We start from the raw sequence: 19,700 nt of genomic DNA, 5'->3' as shown, positions 1-19,700 counted from the left end.
GCTGACGGCAGTGGCTTTCCCGCCTGGCCTCTGAGGACCGCGGTCTCTAGAACAGCGCGCTCGGCTGGACGCTGCTGCTGGAATGGCGCAGTGCCCCTCTCCCCTCGCTCCTCGCCCCCGCCTGGTAGCGTGGCAGCTGGCGCTCCGTAGTGCTGTGTCCCTTCCGCCAGCAGGTCCGCTCTGCTGAGTCACGGGGAAGGAAAGGCAGAAAGGCTTCCTGAAAGTCACAAATGCCACTGTGTCGTGCTAACGTAAATCTTCCAATAAGCATCCACCTGAAAGCAACAATGCAAGACACACAGTGGAATGATGGTTTCTGCTTGCTCTTCTCAGGCTGGACGGCCCAGAGAGCTTATTCCTTTCTCTTGTAGCTGAGAATTTTTCTTCTTCCAAGGAAGAAATGTCCTGAGCTTCAGCTTATAGGAGTATTTGAGCCACATGAGAAGAATGCGTGCTGGCGATAGCAGTCAACAGAGGCAGGTCATTAGATTCAATACCCAGCAAAACACCCAGCTCCTTCACGTGGATGCACTTGTGTCCCCGGAGATACTTGGACAGCATCTTACTTTTAAGGTACAGGTCCTGCAGTCTGTCTTCTAGATGCATGATGCAAAAATCAGCAGGGAGGTGAAGCTTGTGAAGCTGCAGAATGGACTGAAGTAAACTGCACATCTGACTGGAGGCCAGGACGTCCTGACCCAGCTTCATGCTGTGCGTCACTTTCCACTGACTCCTGACCACCTGGACTTTCCACTGACTCCTGGCCACCTGGACTCTCCACTTATCCGTGTCCGCGATAATACAGAGGGCCTCCGCTATCTGCTGATTGAGCACTGGGTGATGCACCGTGTGGGCCAGATCAGCCGGCAGGCACTGCCTCAGATTCTTGTCGGTGCTGGTCCCATGAAGCACCAGGTCGGGCGTGTAGGTGGGGCAGTAACCCGCCAGAAGTGAGGGGCCGAAGTTTCCTGCATTCGTGTTGCTGGCGCTCTGAGACCTTGGCAGAGGCAGCTCCACTTCTTTTTAAAAATTCTTTTATTGGTACATTTTAGGTATACAATATATTTACATTTCTCACTGGGAACTTGTACCTTTACATGATGCATCTTGGTTCTTATTTTTTCCCCATTCCTAGCCCTCCCTTCACCCCCTCCACCCTTCCCTATTTACAAAGACTTTGTTTCCATTTTTTCCATTTCTCATCATTTTTCCTTTCCCTTCTTTCCTTTCCCCTGCCCTTCCCACTACTCCTACCCCTTTGGACCTTTTCTTCCTATTTTGCATTATCAATTATTCCTTCTAATCATTGGTACATTTTAGGTATACAATATAATGACATTCATCATTGGAAATTTGCACCTTTACATAATCTCTCTTGCTTCTTATTTTTCCCTCTTCTCCTGCTCTCCTTTCAACCTCTCCATCCCTCCCTATTTACAAAGACTTTGTTTCCATTTTTCCATTATCTCATTTTAATTCCTTTCCCTTCTTTCCTTTCCCCTACCCCCCCCCCCACTTCCCCTTCCTCTTTGCCCCTTTTCTTCCTATTTCACACTATCCATTATACCTTTTAGTCCTTATTTACATTTTCAGTTTCTCACACCAGAGAAACTATTTGGTATTTATACATGTGTGTCCTATTTATTTCACTTAAGAGTATGGCCTCAATGTGTATCCATTTAGCTATAAATGTCTCTAATTTCTCATTGTTTATGGCTGAGTAGTACTCCATTTTATTAAAAAACCACATTTTCTTGATCCAGTCTCCAGTTGATGGACATTTGGGCTGCTTCCAAGTTTCAGCTATTACAAACGGTGCTGCTATAAACATGGGTGCACATATGGCAGCTCCACTTCTAAGGACCCTTCAGTCCTGTCACCGCTGTGCCAAGACCCAGCGCAGCTGCAGTGCACACTTCGTCCTCACTGTCTCCAAAGGCGCTGTCTGAGCTCGTTTCTGGGAATGTCTCCTTCTACCCTGAAGCTGGCCTTCCCGCAAGCATCCTCAGGGTGGGTGTAGGCAGCCACCAGGAGGCTGGAGTCCCGTGGCACACACTTGTCCAGAGCAGGCGCTCCTGGAGGTCCTTTCGTGTCTTTCAAGTGCAACCCCCTGGTTTTCTCTGGCGTTCTCCTCCCAGCTCTTGAGGCAAGGCTAGAAGCATGGCGGAGCTGCCCAGCAGCCTGTCACTGCAGCATCTTCCCAAAGCCTCTCTCCTCAGCAACGCACCTGCTGGACTCACCCTCCCCCGGGTCAGGAGGCTGGGTCTCTGGACAGCCCACACCCTGCTGAAAGGCAGCTCTGCAGGAGCACCTGGAGGCCCACCCATCCCAAGCCACGCTGATGGCTGCCCTGCCCTCTGAGGTGCCAGCTGCCTCTGGGTGCCATTTCCAGCCTGTCAGCCTCTCATTCATTTTTTTGGTGCGGTTTTCAAAGTCAGACTCTGGAGACACAGAGCTTCTGATCTGGAAAGTGACTTTTTCTGCCAGAGGCTCCTCTCTCCACTGTCGGGGCACGGCCAGGCTGAGGACTGCTCTGGCAGTTTCTTAGGCACCTCCTCGTTTGTTTCCTCCCAGGCAGTTTGGGGATCAGTTTCCATCCGTGTCCCTGGACCCTCACAGCAGGAAGGTTCAGAGGAGCCAGCTAGGGGTGCTGCTTTCTCACTGTCTCTATCCCCACAAAACACACCCTGAGGGGTCCAAGCGCTGTCTAGTGCTGGCCCTGGGAACCCCCTGCTGCAAGCCTCAGAGCTCTGTGGTGGCCTCTGGCCTCCTTCTTGATCAGGTCTGACAGCACCATCCAGGGCCCCAGCTAACCCTGTGGGACCAGGACCCCTTCTCCCTGCTGTGAGGGGTGGTAGGATGGGGGGCATAAGAGCAGGCTTGTTTCTCACTGTGACCACAAAGTACTTGGACTCCTCCACCTCTCCTTTCTCCAAGGCTGTCATGATCTTGCTGCCATTGATGACCTGGTCACCTTCACTGGGACTCCTGTTCCAGGTCAGCTGGTTGTCTTGCAGCTCAGAGCAGCGTAGAAAGTAGGTCAGGGCATACAGAATGTGCTGGACCAAGTCCTTCTGCTTTCCCACCACCACAGTGTGTGTCAGTCTCACTGGGGAGCCTATAACTCCATAGAGGTCACCCAGCTGTTCCAGAGAGGGTTGTAGGGATGCATCTTGGCCCGAGAGTTCACTGACCTGACCGCCAGGTGCACTTCCCAGAGAAGGCTGTAATGGGGGGTGGGGGAGGGTGTGGGGGGTGATCCACAGGCATGACAGTCGGCACTCAGGTCAGGTGGTAGGTCAGGACTGCAGTCAGTAAGGCAGCAAAGAACTGGTTTTTGTTGATGTGTTCTATCAGAAGTGTAAACTTGAGAAAGCACTGGCAGAGCTGGGATTTCTCCTAAGTGCTTGACATCATGGTGAGCTACACTGGTTCAGCTATCCTCGGAACAGAATATAAATTCCAGATAGTTCCCCTGAATTCTCCCAGTGCTTCCATCAGGCGGCTGTCATAGACCTGGATGTGCAGACTGGATTCTGCTATCTTCCTACAGGAGATCATGGCCTTTTCAGTTGCACTCTTCAGCCCATTCATGTGAGATTCAAACGGGAAAAATGAGAAAAAAAGAACTCCTGAAAATTCCTTTGTGCTTCTTCTTTCTCAAGAGGAAAAAGATGATTCTTATGGCAATTTTCTTCCTCCTAACTATGGCTAGATTAGAACTATAGGACTCCTCAGCCAAGCTGAATGTCTCATCAGTTGACCGCCTTGGGATGATGCCATTTTCCAAAGTCGTCTGACTCCGCAGCCAGTGGCACTAATAACTACTGGAAGAGGACGAGGAAGAGCTCGGCAGGGGGAAGGGTGTGATCAAAAGGCTGCTCAGTGAGGCTGGTCGAGCAATGCCACTGTCCCTGTCTTCATTCTGTCCTCGGCTTGGCATGTCCACTGGGGTGCTGGGTGCTGCAAAGAAAGAAGTACTCCGGTTGAGCCAGAGGGGTCTTCCTTCAGCCACTCTCTGCAGCAGTTTGCTGCTACAGGCCTGCAGCAGACCTAGGTTATGTCCAGTGTGACAAGCACCCAAGCTATTCTGGTTTGTGTTCAGTTTTCCCACATGAGCATCTTGGTTGATGTACTCAAAGCTGTCTTGCAAGTTATTTGTGTTTCCACAGAATCTACCTATTCTAGCAGAAAAGACTTTACTAAACATCAGCTGTGGAGGAGAACCTATGTAGTGGATCTTCAGGGAGGAGCCTTTGTAGCTCATGGCAACTGAGCCAGACATCATTTCCCGGAGCATGTTGATGGTGGAAGCCGGTCTCCTGTACTGGTACTTTGGCAGCTGCTCCTTTGCATGGTGTGAAGGTCCCCCAGAAGAACTATAGGAGGAGATGCTGCTGCCCCCACTGCTGCTTCCTTGCCAGCTCTTGGGTGACGTCCTGCCAGCAACATCCCCTGCTTTCTGAGCTGCCACTTCTTCAATCTTCTGAACAGCTTTGGAATCAAACAAGGCTTGTCTGCCCCTCCTCTCACAGTCCTGGTAAACTATCAGGCAGATCTCACTCAGGTCAAACTTGAACATGACCGGCTGAAGGCTACTTGCTCCCTGGTGGCCCCACCTGCATGCCCCTTTTGCTAAAGAGCTGGTGGAGCTGGGTCGGGGCCATGGCGCTGCTGCCACTAGGCCACCTTGGGGGCCATGGCTCAGTGTGCAGCTGGGGGCAGCTGTGGCGGCGGGGAGGGAGCTGCTCAGCTGCTCCATGGGGGCCTCTCTAGCTTTATTAATCATGTCTTGCACTATGAGCACAATGTCTGCCGTTAACTGAGAAATTATTTCTGATTTTGTTTCTTCCAGGTCCTCTTTTGTTGCCTGTTCAGGGAGTCCAGGTGGTTCAGTATCACAGTGTTCCATCTCCATTCCCTTTGGGGTTGCTGTAGGTGATCTACAAGTCTGGTTTTGAGACTTGTTTAAGTGTCTTCTCATTTCGACGGAGCGGGGTGGGGTGTGTATGTGCTGCTGGTGCCTGTGCGGCTCACCTCCTCTGTGCTGGGAGCGGTGCTGCTGTGGCCCAGAAGCTTCCTCTGCACTCTGAAGAACTATTATAACTTTTCAAGATGAGCACAACTTGTCCAGTAGCCCAGGGGAAGTCAGTTCTAGAAAAATGAATGGGCAGAGGGCACAGGCAAAGCTCTCCACTGTGACATTTCTTAGATATTTACCCTTGTCTGACTTATATTTTCACAAATTCATACCACTTTGGTAGTTTCTAAAGACTGACTAAAGAAATTCAACTATTTCTTTATGTATAAATTATAGAAAGGTTTTATGTGAAATTTCAACTAGTTTTAGAAAGAACTTTTTTTTGGTTTTCTGTAGTTATAGTCTTTTTTTTTTTTTACAGTTTATCATAAAAACATAGTGCAACATCTCTGTGCTAATGTAAAAAGTTAAATTACTTTTGTAAAACATAGTTTATTGGTGGATGTTAATGGGAGTTATTATTAAGAAAAGAATGTTCTGAAAGCAATAACAGTTCAGAAAGATTTAGATAATGAAAGACAGAGGGAAAGGGAGAGTATTAGAAAAAGAGTGTTGAAATGTTTTAAAATAGAAAATAGAAAAGAGTGAAGCCCCAGATGATCTGTTGGCTTAAAATATGTGACCAGTGGGTCAAACTAAACCTCAACATTAATGTAATTGTTCGTCTGGGCCAGTTTTTTGTAGGAGTCTAACTCTTTGTATACAACTCCTTTCTCTGGGTTTCATCCTCTGCTAAAAACTGGAAGTGGTGCACCGCCAAATGCATGGCATGGTCTGGGCTCAGGTCACCCTGCTCCTTATTCTCTCCTCTGCTCCACGTGGGTCTCCTTCTGTCCCTAACATTTTCCCAGGGCTGAACACTGATTTATGTTTTGATTCTTGTATCATGAATAATTTTTGCTATTTACAACAAAAATTCTGATATAGTGGCTTAAAGATATCTGAGTTTGTATCTCATGTATCTCACACAACAAGAGTTAGATAACCTAAGGCTGCTGCATTGCTTCACCGATGCCACCACAGACTTGGGAATGTTTTGCTTTTTCATCCCACCATCTTTAGAAGCTTTATCTATATACACTTCATCACTGGATGGCTGTTGTACTTTTAGGCATTAATTTTAAACTTAAGGTAAAGAAAAGGGAAAAGAGTGAGTAGAGTATTGCACTTTAAGAGAAGCAAAGTTTTCTTTAATGTCTTTCCTACTCCTGCCATCAGATATCAACCTATGCCTCACCAGTTAGTATAACAGTCAGTTTTTGGTGCATAACAAGTAACTACAGCCGGGGATTTAGCTCAGTGGTTTCGTCGCCTGCTGCGCAAGCACAAGGACCTGAGTTCGATCCCCAGTACCAAAAAATAAAATAAACAAACAAACAAACAAAAACAAGTAACTATAAAATTTGAATAAGTATAACAATGAATATATATATATATAGTGAATATATATATATGTGTGTGTGTATTGTTCTGAGTTCAGCTGATTAGAGCTAAGCTCACACGTGTGATAGTGCTGAGTTCTGCTGAGCTCACTTAAGCAACTGGAGGCTATGCTCCAGGGTGGAATGGTCGAGGTTTAGTTGAGAAGCCTTCTCTGGCATAACTTTTCATGATTGGTTTATTTTCCTGGAACTAGTAGACTGTTACATGTACAAGTGTAAGCAAGGCGAAATGTGCAAAGTCTCTTTAAGCCAAGATTTAGAATTGACAAGGGTTATAGTGTTGTCCAAACAAATCATATGGATGAACTCAGTGAAAGAGGGACAGCACAACAAAATTACATGGCAAGTCATGTGGCCATAGGGTCGTCGAAGAATTGGGATTTTAAAATGTTATTTGCTACAGATGAAACCATGTCACAGTACCACTCCTAGCACTAAGGGAAGCTGAAACAGAAATATTTACCTGAGGACACTGATGAAGACATAATGCTTATTCTCCTCCTTTCTTCTTTCTTCTCTCATCATCCTCTACTTTGCCCTTTTCCTCATCTTTGTTTTTCCATTTCTTCTTTTAGTAAAGAAAAGAAGATGGAAATAGATATTAAGTACATAGTGGACATTGATGATCATATTTTCTATATAGTTTTGGTGCAATTGCTATTTCTCTTTGTCAGTATATCCTTCTCAATATCTGTATATTTTAATTCCTGCTCCTAAAACCCTCATACTAAACTTTACCTACTTGCCGAATTTCCCACTTTTTGCTCCCTATGCTCATCTTTTGATGTCTTCTCTTGCTGTCTCCTGAGAGTTCTCTGAATCGCCTACCCTGAATCTAGGAGTCTACACATTCTAATCACTTCAATATCCCCATTTAATTCAGACTAGAATTAAGGAAAAGAAAATTGAAAGAAAAAAAGTAATGGTATTTTTTGTTGGGTGTTAAATGCAGATTATCAAAATTGCAATTTCATCTGATTAAATGTGATTACCAAGAAATAAGATTAGATAAAAGATAATACCTGAATTAAGACTGATGATATAAAACTAAAGTAGAAATGAAAATCTCAAATCAATAGCTATTATTGGGAGCCTAATGTGGGCAGGGTTCCTTGAATGCAATGCTCATCAGTGAAATCAGCAGAGGAAGTTAGGTGGAAAGCTCAGTGGGAAGAGTGTGAAGGTTGATATGAATCTGAAAAGATAAGAAAAAATGATGTGAAGTCCCAGCTGGAAAGCAAGTCTCAGTAAGCAAGTCTTGTTTCTGACATTTTTGAGACAATTTTTGAAGCAGCTGGGAATTGTTTTGTGAACTAGACTTTGATGTTGCTATTTATGTGTTTCTTATAAAATCGAAGCTATCAAATCTTAAACAATATGCTCCTCAATATTGCCTCCCCACTGTTTCCATTATTTTTTAGTATTTCAGATGTAAATATGATATTAAAACCGAGGCAGGTTTTTGCCTTGAAATAGAGCAGTATAAAATATAATTTATGAAACAAACTGATGTCCTCCCCTATTTAAAAAATTGAACATTGGTAGAGTTTCTTGGAATCCTGGCCACATTCAACTGAGTACATATTTGTAGTATATATCTTAACCAAAAGGTACAGTACAAACATAAAACAAAATTTTAATCGGAAGACTTAAATTCTATCATCACAGGCACTTTATTTTAAATTTCTAATTTTTGACTTTTTAGTACATGTGTGTCAATACATAAAGATTGCATTCACAGTAGGGGCTTGGTACATGTACATAACATATTTCAATTCCCTTCTTCCCCCCCTCTCTTTACCTCCCTTTTGTCTTTCCAGCATCAGATTCATTTATTTATCTTAAAAGACCTTATAAAGTTAATTAGCATATGTAAAGATTAAAAACCAGACTAATAGGCAACATAGAAATTCATGTCACTTAATGTCTCTAGGTTCAAATTGCACATCTGAAAAGCTAATTGGATAACATTATATTTATTTTTATGAAGTGATGTGATTATAAATTATGATTAAACTAATATAAGTTCATAGTAACAAAGTCAAATATTTGTTGGTCTCTCTAATCCTTAATTCTTACCTTTTATTCATGAACAATAATCTCTTACTAGTATTCTATAGACTTTCAATAATTTTACCTGCTTGTACAAGTAGTGGAATTCTTAGGCCCTGTGGAAAAAGAAAGCAGATCCTTATGTGCAGCACCCCACAAGTAGCCTGGCAAACTCTGGGCCCCCAGGAAAGATCTGTGTGAGAACTGACCAGTGCCTGAGTGCCTTGGTCCCTGTGTCCCTGGCTTATAAACTGCTTTGTGTTCACTTTCTTTTTCTCCTGTGTCCTAGGGGTTTTTTTTCTTTCTGGATTTGAGCTCTGTCCTTGAGCCTCATTCTGTGGGCTCTGCTAACTCCTGATCATTTTTTCCGAGGCCAAACACAGCTTTGCATGTTGTATAGCCAGGCACTTCTGGACACACCCAGTTCTCATCTCAGCTAAGCCAGTCTCCTCTTGGAAATATGGTTGACTCTTCCAACTGTGGCAACTGTGTCACATGAAAACACGTAACAGCATGGATACTTTTAGGTCTGTGGTGTTTTCTCATATGTTTGTTGTACAGTTGGACCATAAATGGGCATCTCAAGCCAGCTGGTCATCTGGAGGCCATGACATAAGTACAATGGGGCTGCAATTTATTGGCTCTGAGTTTTCCCACAATGACCTCAAACTATTACTTAGGTCTTTTTAAAAGCAAACAGACTGCTGGCTGCCTACAAGTTCTAGCACAGATGCCTAAAGGACTGCCATGAAGTTTGTTGCTGATTAACTGTCTAAAGAGACTATATGTGGAATTTGAAACCATCAGAATTTTGATGGCCTTTCCCAAAATAACTTTTCTGGAAGCTAGGTTTCAGTGTCAGCTAATCTGCTGTCTAGCAAGCCATCGTATGAAACACACAGGGCCACGAAAATGCTTTTGTCATGTTTGGTTCAAATTTAAAATCTCATTAAATAATGTATAAAGAGTAAGTTGATTATAGACTGAATAGCATGTATGTGTATTCTAACAAAAAAGCAAATCCATAGGAAAATCTTTAAGAAAATGATTGTTTTAATACATTTATCAGGTAAAAAATGTTATGTGAGATTTAACTAAATCTACTATCAAAAATACGCTATCAACTAAATTTTGGGGGGAGAGGTTAAAATACAAAACAATCATGAACTTAAATGATATTCTAATTCTATTCATTAATTCTACAAATTTTTATATAATTATTTATTTTAAAAATCTATTATAACAATTACAGTAGAAGTTAAAATGATAGAAATACTTTCTTAGGGTGGTCCAGTGGTAGAGCTCTTGGTTAGCATGTGTGAGGACCTGGGCTTGAGCCCAGGCACAGCAAAACAAACAAGAGACTATGGCAAAAACCCTATTACAAAAAGACATATTTTCTCATGAATTCTTTACATTTTCTCATATTTTTGCTACCTATGTATGCAGAAGTTTTCAATATTTTAGTTGTAAGATATCCCATATCATTTTTATTTTTTAAAATTAGAAATGTTTCTTTTCAAGGTTAATTTTTATTAGGACATGTTTACAGTACATAATGATTACATTCATTATGGGGAGTTGAATATAGAGAATAATATGAACAGACGCATACATATAACTAGCTTTAACATGTCTCAAGATAATGTTATATTTTCTTCAGGTATATCTCCTCATATCTGCTAATTTTATTTTCTTTTTTTCTTCTTCAAAGGTAACCATTATCCTTAATGTTCATATCTGTCATATATGTCTTTATTTTTTTACAATGTAAGTATTTTGTCTTAGGTAACCTGGAGTATTGTTTTCATGGTTTTATACATCAAATGGTATTTTAGTAAGTGTTGTTCTTTATGTAACTTGCTCATTTTCCTCTACAGTTATGTGCTGGAGATTTATTTATGCTGATGCATACAGCTTCAGTCCTTTCATTTAAAATGCCATGCAGCAGGCCATTATATGAGTGTACCATAGCATTCATCTATTCTCACTGATCTGTGAGCACAATTATTGAATTGTAAAGCTGGCTATTGGAGTGGTTTGTTACCCAGCTTTATTATGACAATAACTAGTACGCAGGTATGAAGTACAAGGGTATTAGATTGCCAAGTTGCTCTTTTTGCTTACTGGCTGTCTTGAGATGTGCAATTTTCTTCCAATGTGCCCTTCTGACTTAAGATCTCTGCCTGGCCATAGCCTGAAAGCAATGGAGCCAGAAGACCATGACTGAAACCTCTGAAAGCATGGAAGCCAAAATAAATGTCTCCTCCTTTAAATTGTTTATCTCATGTATTTTGTAATAGCTATGGAAAGATAACAAAATTTTGACATTTTCAGGGTTGTGAGCCCTGCCCTCTAGAAATACGGTAGTGCTATTCTTTTAAACAAATATTTAACAATGTTTTCCAAATTTCCACAAAGGCCTGCAGTTTTGTCATTTTATTTTTAGATATCTTTTAGTTCTTTATTGCTATAGTGAATGGTATCTTTTTTCTATTTTATTACACTGGCTTACTAATGGTAATAGACAATCTATTTTTGTTTATGGTGCTCGCTTTGGCAGCACATACATTACATTCATTAATCCTTCTGAACTCTCTCACTAATGTGGATGATAATTCTCTTGGCTTTTCTATGTGGACATTTATTATCAGCAGATAAATGTGGTTTTTATATTATTTACTTATTGCTTTTTCATTTGTTTTTATAGGTCTTCCAATAGATTGTTGAATAGAAGCAGTGATGAGTGTATTCTTCTCTTGTTTGCAGTTCTAAGGGAATGTCCTTAACATTTGTTTGTCGTGTTGATAGATAATCTTTATCAAGTGTGCAGGTTGTTGGTCTCTTTACTTTCAAACCTGACCTTTTCCTGAAAACTACATCTCCCGGACACTACCAACTGTGTTTTGGTTATACTTGTCTATAGAATGCATGGTTAGGAGTGCAAGAAAAAGGAGAAGTAGGGGAAGTTCTCCCTCAATTTTGATATTTTAATGGATATGTAGCAGTAGCTGCATCTCCTTGTGATACCACCTCCTACTGGACAGTCCCTTATTTCAGCCCCCTAACTTATATCAGGTGCTATCTATGTACACCTGTCTCTTGCCTAGAGGCCTTACCTCTTGACTCTGCTTAAACTCCCTCCTCCTTTTGTCTTTCCATTGGAGATGTAATAGGTGCATCTGTTTCAGTTACCTTTTTGTCTTTCAGCTATCTCAATATCTTTGTAATGATTAGTGATACCATTCTCACTTCCACCCATTAATTCCTGGTCCCATAAATCTTGGCTAGGGGAGAAACAGTGCCATAGTCTTGCTTTCAACCTTCAAAGCATATGAAGGTTCTGAAGAACGTGCCACAGGCCTGCAAAGTATTGCCACCTAGTTGGCACTGTAATTGCAACTTCAAAGGCCACTCCACCCTTCTGTCAGTCCAGCTGCTTCTGGATGGTGAGGAACATGGTAATATTGATGAATTCCATGAGTACGAGTCCACTGCATTACTTTTTTCGCAAGTGCATACTGTGATCAGAAGCAGTGCTGTATAGAACATCATGACAGTGGATGAGGCATCCTGTAACTTCACAGATGGTAGTTTTGGCAAAAGCATTACATGCAGAGAAGGCAAATCTATACTGGGAATAAGTGTCTGTTCCAGTAAGGATGAAGCACTGCACTTCTCATGATGGAAATAGTTCAATATAATCAACCTGCCACCAAGTCACAGGCTGATCATCCTAGAAAACTGTATCATACTGGGGACTCAGTGTTGGTCTCTGCTGCTGATAGATCAGGCATTAGCAATGGCTGTAGCCATGAAGATCTTGATGTATGGAAATCTACGTTGCTGAGCCTATGCATAACTTCCATCCCCACCACCATAGCCATTTTGTTCATAAGCCCAATGGGCAGTGACAAGCATAGCTGTGGAAAACAGTTGATTGTTATCCATAGAATGGAATTATTAATGTCCTCTTCTGTTGAGGTCACCTTCTGATGAATATTTAGATGGGACACAGATATCTTTACATCCTTCACCCATATGGAGAAGTCTATTCATATCCCTCTTCCCCAAAGGTTTTTGTCACCAATTTTCTAGTCGTGTTACTTCCAAGTCCCTACTCATTCAGGTAGACCATTGAGTACAACCCAAAGATATTTACTTGCACATATGGGGATTTTTTTCTTTCAAGCAAAATGTACAACCAGGTTCATTGCTCAAAGTTCTGCTTACTGTGAAGATTTCCCTTTGCCGCTGTTCTTCAGGGATGTCCTGAAGAGGAACTGTAACACTTCAGCTGTCCACTTTCAGGCTTTGTATAATGTACAAAACAATCTGCAAACCACACCCTAGTCTTGTCTTTCTCTGTCATGTGATAATATGGTACACCCCATGAGGTCCTAGGTGCATGCTGGGGAATGGAAGGCAGTATAGCAGGAATAGAAACCATGGGCAATTGTATTAGTTCATGTAACATACTTGTACCTGCTAGACTTGCCTGGGGTCAATTACATATGTACCACTTCCATTTGATGGTGGACTGTTGGTGTGCCTATCCAACTTTATGACTTGGCGAGTGTCCAGTTCATGATGGACAGCTCAGGTTGTTTGGTGACCTGGTGTCCTGTGGTCATGCTTTCAGTTTCCACTAGGGCTAGGAGCAGGCCAGTAGTTTTTTTCTGAAAAGGAGAATAGTTATCTGCAGATGACTTACTCTAAAATCCTTGCTCCAAAATCTGAAGGGCCTCTTCTGTGGTTCACCTGTGAGTCCCTGTCAGAGGCTCCAAACAGCACCCCTATTTGCCACTGCCACTTCAAGTACCTTTGGATCTTCTATATCACAAGATCCAAATGGTAGAAGCTGTTTCACAGCCTTCTCTTGTTCTGGGTCCCACTTAAAACTAGCTGTTTTGGACTGGGGATTTAGCTCAGTAGTTTTGCCACCTTCAGCGCAAGTGCAAGGACCTGAGTTCAGTCCCCGGTACCAAAAAACAAAACAAAACAAAAAACAAAAAAAATCTAGCTGTTTTCTGAGTCTGTCAATAAATGGGCCATAGTAAGACATCAAGGTGAGGAATATGTTGCCTCCAAAATCTAAATGAACTATTGGTACTCTACATTATCAGAAGGAGAGACCATGACAACTTTAGGTCCCATCAAATTAGATAGCCAATGCCTAGAATCAATAATCCTTGCAATTCTGTCTCTCTAGTACAGAATTGGCAGATGCATTACATGCAGGGGAGGCAAATCTATATTGGGAATAAATATCTATTCTGTCTAATCTGTGTTAAGAGTTCTCTAGAGGAACAGAATCAATGTAAAATATATGTATAATTATTCAAAGGGATTTACTAGGTAGGCTTACAGGATCAGAAGCAGAAGAGTCACAGTGATCATCTTTAGGAGCAAAAGTAGAAGAATCTAAAATGGCCATCTGCATGCTGGAGAGCTGGATGATCTAGTAAGAGTTGAAGGTTGAAGACCCAGAAGCTAACTGTAGAGTCACTGCTGCACATCTATATCAGAATGCAAAGAGTCTGTATTGGAAGGCTGAAAAAAACTGGAGCCAATATCCAAACACAATGGCAAAGACCAGAGTTCCTTCAAAAAAGGGAAGACTTCTTTCTTCGTTCCTTTTATATTTTATCAAGGCCACAAGCTTTTTGGCTGGTACCATCTACATATGAGGAGGGTCTTCCCACTTCAGTTTGCTGACCTACATGTCAACCATGTACTGATACACCCAGGATTTTACTAATCTGCTAGGTAGTTCTTACTCAAGTCAAATGACACATCATGATTAATGATCAGACTGTCTCTGTCTCTATAAAGATTAGCTTTTGTCAGTAGTTTTGTGTGCAGCCTCATTTTGAAGAGCAGTTTTCATTATCTCTACTCATCTTTTCTTCTATGTTTTCTCCTCTTCAGTGAGTGTTTTTATTACATTCACTAAAGGCCCCATGTCCACAGTGAGAACAAGGTCTTTTAATGCATTTTGGTGCCTTTGCACTGATAAAATTTTGGTGATATTAGAGATCCCATAACTACGCCAGCTTTTGGCTTGGTTCTCTTTCTGTGCTTGAATCTACATTTGTGTTCTATTACCTTAACGATTTTGGTAGACAGAAAAATGGCTTTCAAAGACACGCACATCCTAATCCTGAGAACTTGTTAATATGCTATTTTATGTGGCAAAACATTTGCAGATGTGATTAAGGTTTAGGAACTTAATACGGGATGATAGTCCATGTGAATCCAATGTAATCATACAAGTCTTTCCTAACTGTAATCGGATAGAACTATGATAGAAAAAGATCAGGGAGTTCCTAGATTTGAACATGGAGATACAAGGAATGGTGAGCAGTTTCTAGGAGCTGAAAAAGATGAAACAATTTCAGATTTTTCAGAGAGGAATGCAGCCCCACTCACATTCTTATTTTAGCCCACTGAGAACTTTGTCAACCTACAAAAGGGTAAGGTAATAAATTTATGCTGTTTTAAAACTACTAGATATGTGGTAATTTGTTGTAGCAATGATGGAAAAATAAAAATAATTTGTTTTAAAAACCAGTAGGAAGTTGGTTTCATTTTAAATAGTTATTTTTAAAGTTCTATTTTATTTCTTCTATTAGCTGTGAAAACATTATCTTTTGATTTATTTATTTATTTTAAAAATTAATTTTATTGGTGCTATTTAAATATACATAACAATCACATCAAAGGGAGTTTGTACCTGTACATGATAATGCTTGAATCCTCTTTTCCCCCCATTCCCCTTCTCTCCCTTCCACCTCCCCTCCGGCCTTATTTACAAAAGCTTTGTTTCCATTTTCTCCTTCTTTTCTCAATTTTTCCCTTTTCCCATCCTTTTCCCCTCCCCCTTTCAGTTTCCCTCTCCTTTTGAACAATTTCTTCCTATTTCATATTATCTATTATTCATTTTGGTCCTTATTTACCCTTTCAGTTTCTCACACTAGAGCAATAATACAGTATTTACACATAAGTGTCCGATTTATTTCACTTAAGAGTATAGTCTCAAGTTGCATCCATTTAGCTATAAATGTCTCAAGTTTATCTTTCTTTATGGCTGAGTAGTACTCCATGGTATAAAAAAACCACATCTTTTTCATTCATTCATCAGTTGATGGGCATTTGGGTTGTTTCCAAGATTTAGCTATTATAAACTGTGTTGCTATAAACATGGATGTGCATTTATCATTGTGGTATGATGCTTCTAATTCTTTGAGGAAAATACCCAGCATGGGAATAGCTCGATCAAATGGGACCTCTAATCATAATTCTTTTTTTTTTCAGTACCAGGAATCAAACTCAGAACCTTGCACTTGCCAGGCAGGAATGGCACCACTGAGCTACATCTCTGGCCCTGTATTTTTTGAGGAATTTCCGCAATGGTTGCACCAATCTGCACTCCCAACAACAGCGGAGAAGGGTTCCTTTTCTCCCACAGCCTAGCCAGCATTTGTTGTTGGTTGATTTCTTGATGTTAGCCATGCTTTCTGGAGCGAGATGGAATCTCAGCATTGTTTTAATTTGCATCTCTTGGATGTTGAAGATTTTAAAATATATTTTCTTGCCATTTTTAATTCTTCATCTGAGAATTGTCTATTCATTTCAGGTGCCCATTTTTGGATTGAACCTTTAAATTTGGGGGGTCTGATTTTTTCAATTATTTGTATGTTCTAGACATTAGTTTTATCAGAGGGGCTACTCGCTAAAATTTTTTTCACACTCTGGGCTGTCTTTTCACTCTATTGGTGATTTCTTTTGCCATGCAAAAAACTTTTTAAGATCAGATCCCAGCTGTGGATTCTTTGGACTATTTCCTGTGCAGTTTGGGTTTTGTTCATGAAGTTGTTGTCTATCCCCTATGCCCTCAAGAGCTCTACCTATTCTCTCTTTCAGCAGATTTAGTGTTTCTGTTTTAATATTTAGATCTATGATCCATTTTGACTTTAGTACATGGTGAGAGACATGGGCCTAGTTTTAATCTTAGGCATGTAGAAAGCCAGTTTTTTCAGCACCACTTATTAAAAAGGCTATCCTTTCAGTGAACATGTTTGGCCTCTTTGTCAAAGATAAGGTGGCTGAGTGTGTTGTTTCCACATCTTCTAGTCTGTTCCATTGATCCTCAGGTCTGTTTTTTTTCTTTGCCAGTACCATGTTGTTTTTATCAAAGTGGCTCTGCCATATAATTTCAAGTCAGGGATTGTGATTCCTCCTGGCTTGACTTTGTTGTTCAGAATTGTTTTTGCTATTCTAGGTTTCTTCTGGTTCCAAATGAATTTTGGAGATGTTTTCTCTAGTTCTGTAAGGTATGCTAAGGGTAATTTGATTGGAATTGCATTAAATCTGTACAACAACTTTGGGAGTATGGCCATTTTCATTATGTTGCTTCTTCCTACCCAAGAGCAGGGGATATCTTTCCATCTTCTGATATCTTCTCAATCTCCTTTTTAAGAGTACTGTGATTTTCTACGTATAGGTCCATTATTTCCTTTGTTAGATTGATTCCTAAATATTTCATTTTTTTGGTGCCATTGTGAAAAGTGTTGTTGCCCTTATTACTGTTTCAGTGATTTTGTTATTTGTGTACAGGAATGCTATTGGTTTTTTTTTTTTTTTTGGTACTGGGGATCAAATTGGGACCTTGCGCTTGCAAGGCAGGTGGTGGAACCACTGAGCTCAATCCCTGGCTTGATTTTTGAGTGTTTACTTTGTATCTAGCTATGCTACTGAATTTGGTTATTAAATCTAGAAGTTTTTTGGTGTTTTGGAGGCCTTCTATGTAGAGAATCATGGCATTTGCAAATAATGATAATTTAACTTCTTCCTTTCTTATCTTTATTCCTTTTATTTCTTTTTCTTCTCTAATTGCTCTGCCTAATGTTACCAGAACTATGTTGAATAGGAGCGATGATAGTGGACATCTTTGTCTTGTTCCTGATTTTAGTGTGAAAGCTTTCAATTTTTGACCATTTAGTATTATGTTGGATGTTGGTTTGTCATAGATGACTTTTATCAGATTGAGATAAAGACCATCTATTCCTATTTTCTGTAGGGGTTTTTATCATGAAAGGTTGTTGGACTTTGTCAGATGCTTTTTCTGTGTCTATTGAGATGATCGTGTGATTTTTTTCCTTTGGCTCTGTTAATATGGTGTATTACATTTATTGATTTGTTTATGTTGAACTACCCCTGCATCCCTGGGATGAATCCTACTTGGTCATGGTGTATAGTCTTCCTGATTATTTCTTGCATTCTGTTTGCCACTATCTTTTTTTTTTGGTATCTAAGGTCTGGTTGTCATTTTTCCTTTTTTTTAAATTTTTTTCCATTAAGTTTATTGGTACATTTTAGGTATACAATACAGTTACATTCATCATTGGGATCTTGTACCTTTACGTGATGTATTTTGGTTCTTATTTTTTCCCCATTCCCCTGCCCTCCCTTCACCTCCTCCACCCTTCCCTATTTACAAAGACTTTTTCTCCATTTCTCATATTTTTTCTTTTCCCTTCTTTCCTTCCCCTACCCCTCCCATTTCCCCTACTCCTTTAGGCCTTTTCTTCCTATTTCACAATATCAAATTATACATTTTGATCCTTCTTTACACTTTTAGTTTTTCACACCAGAGAAACTATTTGGTATTTACACATGTGAGTCCTATTTATTTCACTTAAGAGTATGGCCTCAATATGCATCCACTTAGCTATGAATGTCTCTAGTTTCTCATTCTTTATGGCTGAGTAGTACTCCATTTTATTAAAAAAAACACATCTTCTTTATCCAATTTCCAATTGATGGGCAATTGGGCTGTTTCCAAGGTTTAGCTATTACAAACTGCCGCTATGAACATATACATATATCACTGTGGTATGATTCTTTTAATTCTTTTGGGAAGATATCCAGTAGGAGAATATCTGGGTCAAATGGGACTTCTAATCCTAGTTTTTTGAGGTATCTCCATATTGATTTCCACAGTGGTTGCACCAGTCTGCACTCCCACCAACAATGAAGAAGGATTCCTTTCTCTCCACAACTCCACCAGCATTTGTTATTGGTTGATTTCTTGATAGCAGCCATTCTTTCTGGGGTGAAATGGAATCTCAGTGTTGTTTTCATCTGCATCTCTTGAATGACCAGTGATGTTGAACATTTTTCATATGTTTATTTGCTGCTTTTACTTCTTTGCCTGAGAAATGTCTATTCATTTCAGATGCCCATTTTTGAATTGGGTCTTTATGTTTGGGAAGTCTGATTTTTTTCAGTTCTTTATATATTCTAGATAGTAGACCTTTGTCTGAGGAACAGCTGGTGAAAATTTTTTTACCACATTGTAGGTTGTCTCTTAGCTCTGTTGGTGGTTTCCCTTGCAGTGCAGAAGCTTCTTTAAAAGATGAAATCCCAGTTGTTGATTCTTTGTGCTAGTTCCCATGCTACTGAGTATTTATTCATAAAGTCTTTTCCTATGTCAATGTCTTCAAGAGTTCTGCCTAACTTATTTTCCAGCAAATTTCATGTTTCTGTTTTAATATTTAGATCTTTAATCCACTTCAATTTTAGTTTAGTGCATGGTGAAAAATAGAGGTCTAGTTTTAATCTTAGGCAACTTGAAATCCAGTTTTTCCAATACCATTTATTAAAGAGGCTATCTTTCCTCCAGTAAGGATGGTTGGCTCCTTTGTCAAAGATGACATAGCTGAGTATGCTTGGAGTTGTTTCTGCATCTTCTAATCTAGTGCACTGATCCCTGAGTATGTTTCTTTGCTAGTACCATGCTATTTTTATCACAGTAGCTTTGTAGTATAGTTTCAAGTTGGGGATTGAGATACCCCCTGCTATGTCTCTGTTGCCTAGAATTGCTTATGCTATTCTATGTCTCTTTTGGTTCCACATGAATTCTTGGATTGTTTTCTCTAGTTCTGTGAAATATACTGTTGGGGTTTCAATTGGGATTGCATTGAATCTGGATAGCATTTTGGAAATATGGCCATCTTCACTATATTGGTTCTTCCTACCCAGGAACAAGGGATGTCTTTTCATTTTCTTATATCTTCTTTGCTTTCTTTTTTCAGAGTGTTGTAGTTCTCAATGTAGAGGTCTTTTGCTTCCTTCATTAGGTTGATTCCTAGATATTTCAT

The 19,700-nt window shown here is 40.4% G+C and overlaps 1 pseudogene; it reads right to left on the bottom strand.

Annotated features, from left to right (window-relative positions):
* Positions 1-332: 332 nt before the first annotated feature.
* LOC101712763 (folliculin-interacting protein 2-like) lies at positions 333-4,667 on the bottom strand (annotated as a pseudogene).
* Positions 4,668-19,700: the final 15,033 nt, after the last annotated feature.

This window comes from Heterocephalus glaber, unplaced genomic scaffold, assembly GCF_053883595.1.
Source record: "Heterocephalus glaber isolate CG9 unplaced genomic scaffold, H.glaber_assembly_v1.0 deba00001504, whole genome shotgun sequence".
In the NCBI taxonomy this organism is placed as follows: Eukaryota; Metazoa; Chordata; class Mammalia; order Rodentia; family Bathyergidae; genus Heterocephalus; species Heterocephalus glaber.
The sequence above is the reverse complement of the archived record's forward strand: the minus strand, read 5'-3'. Positions and strand labels throughout refer to the sequence as shown.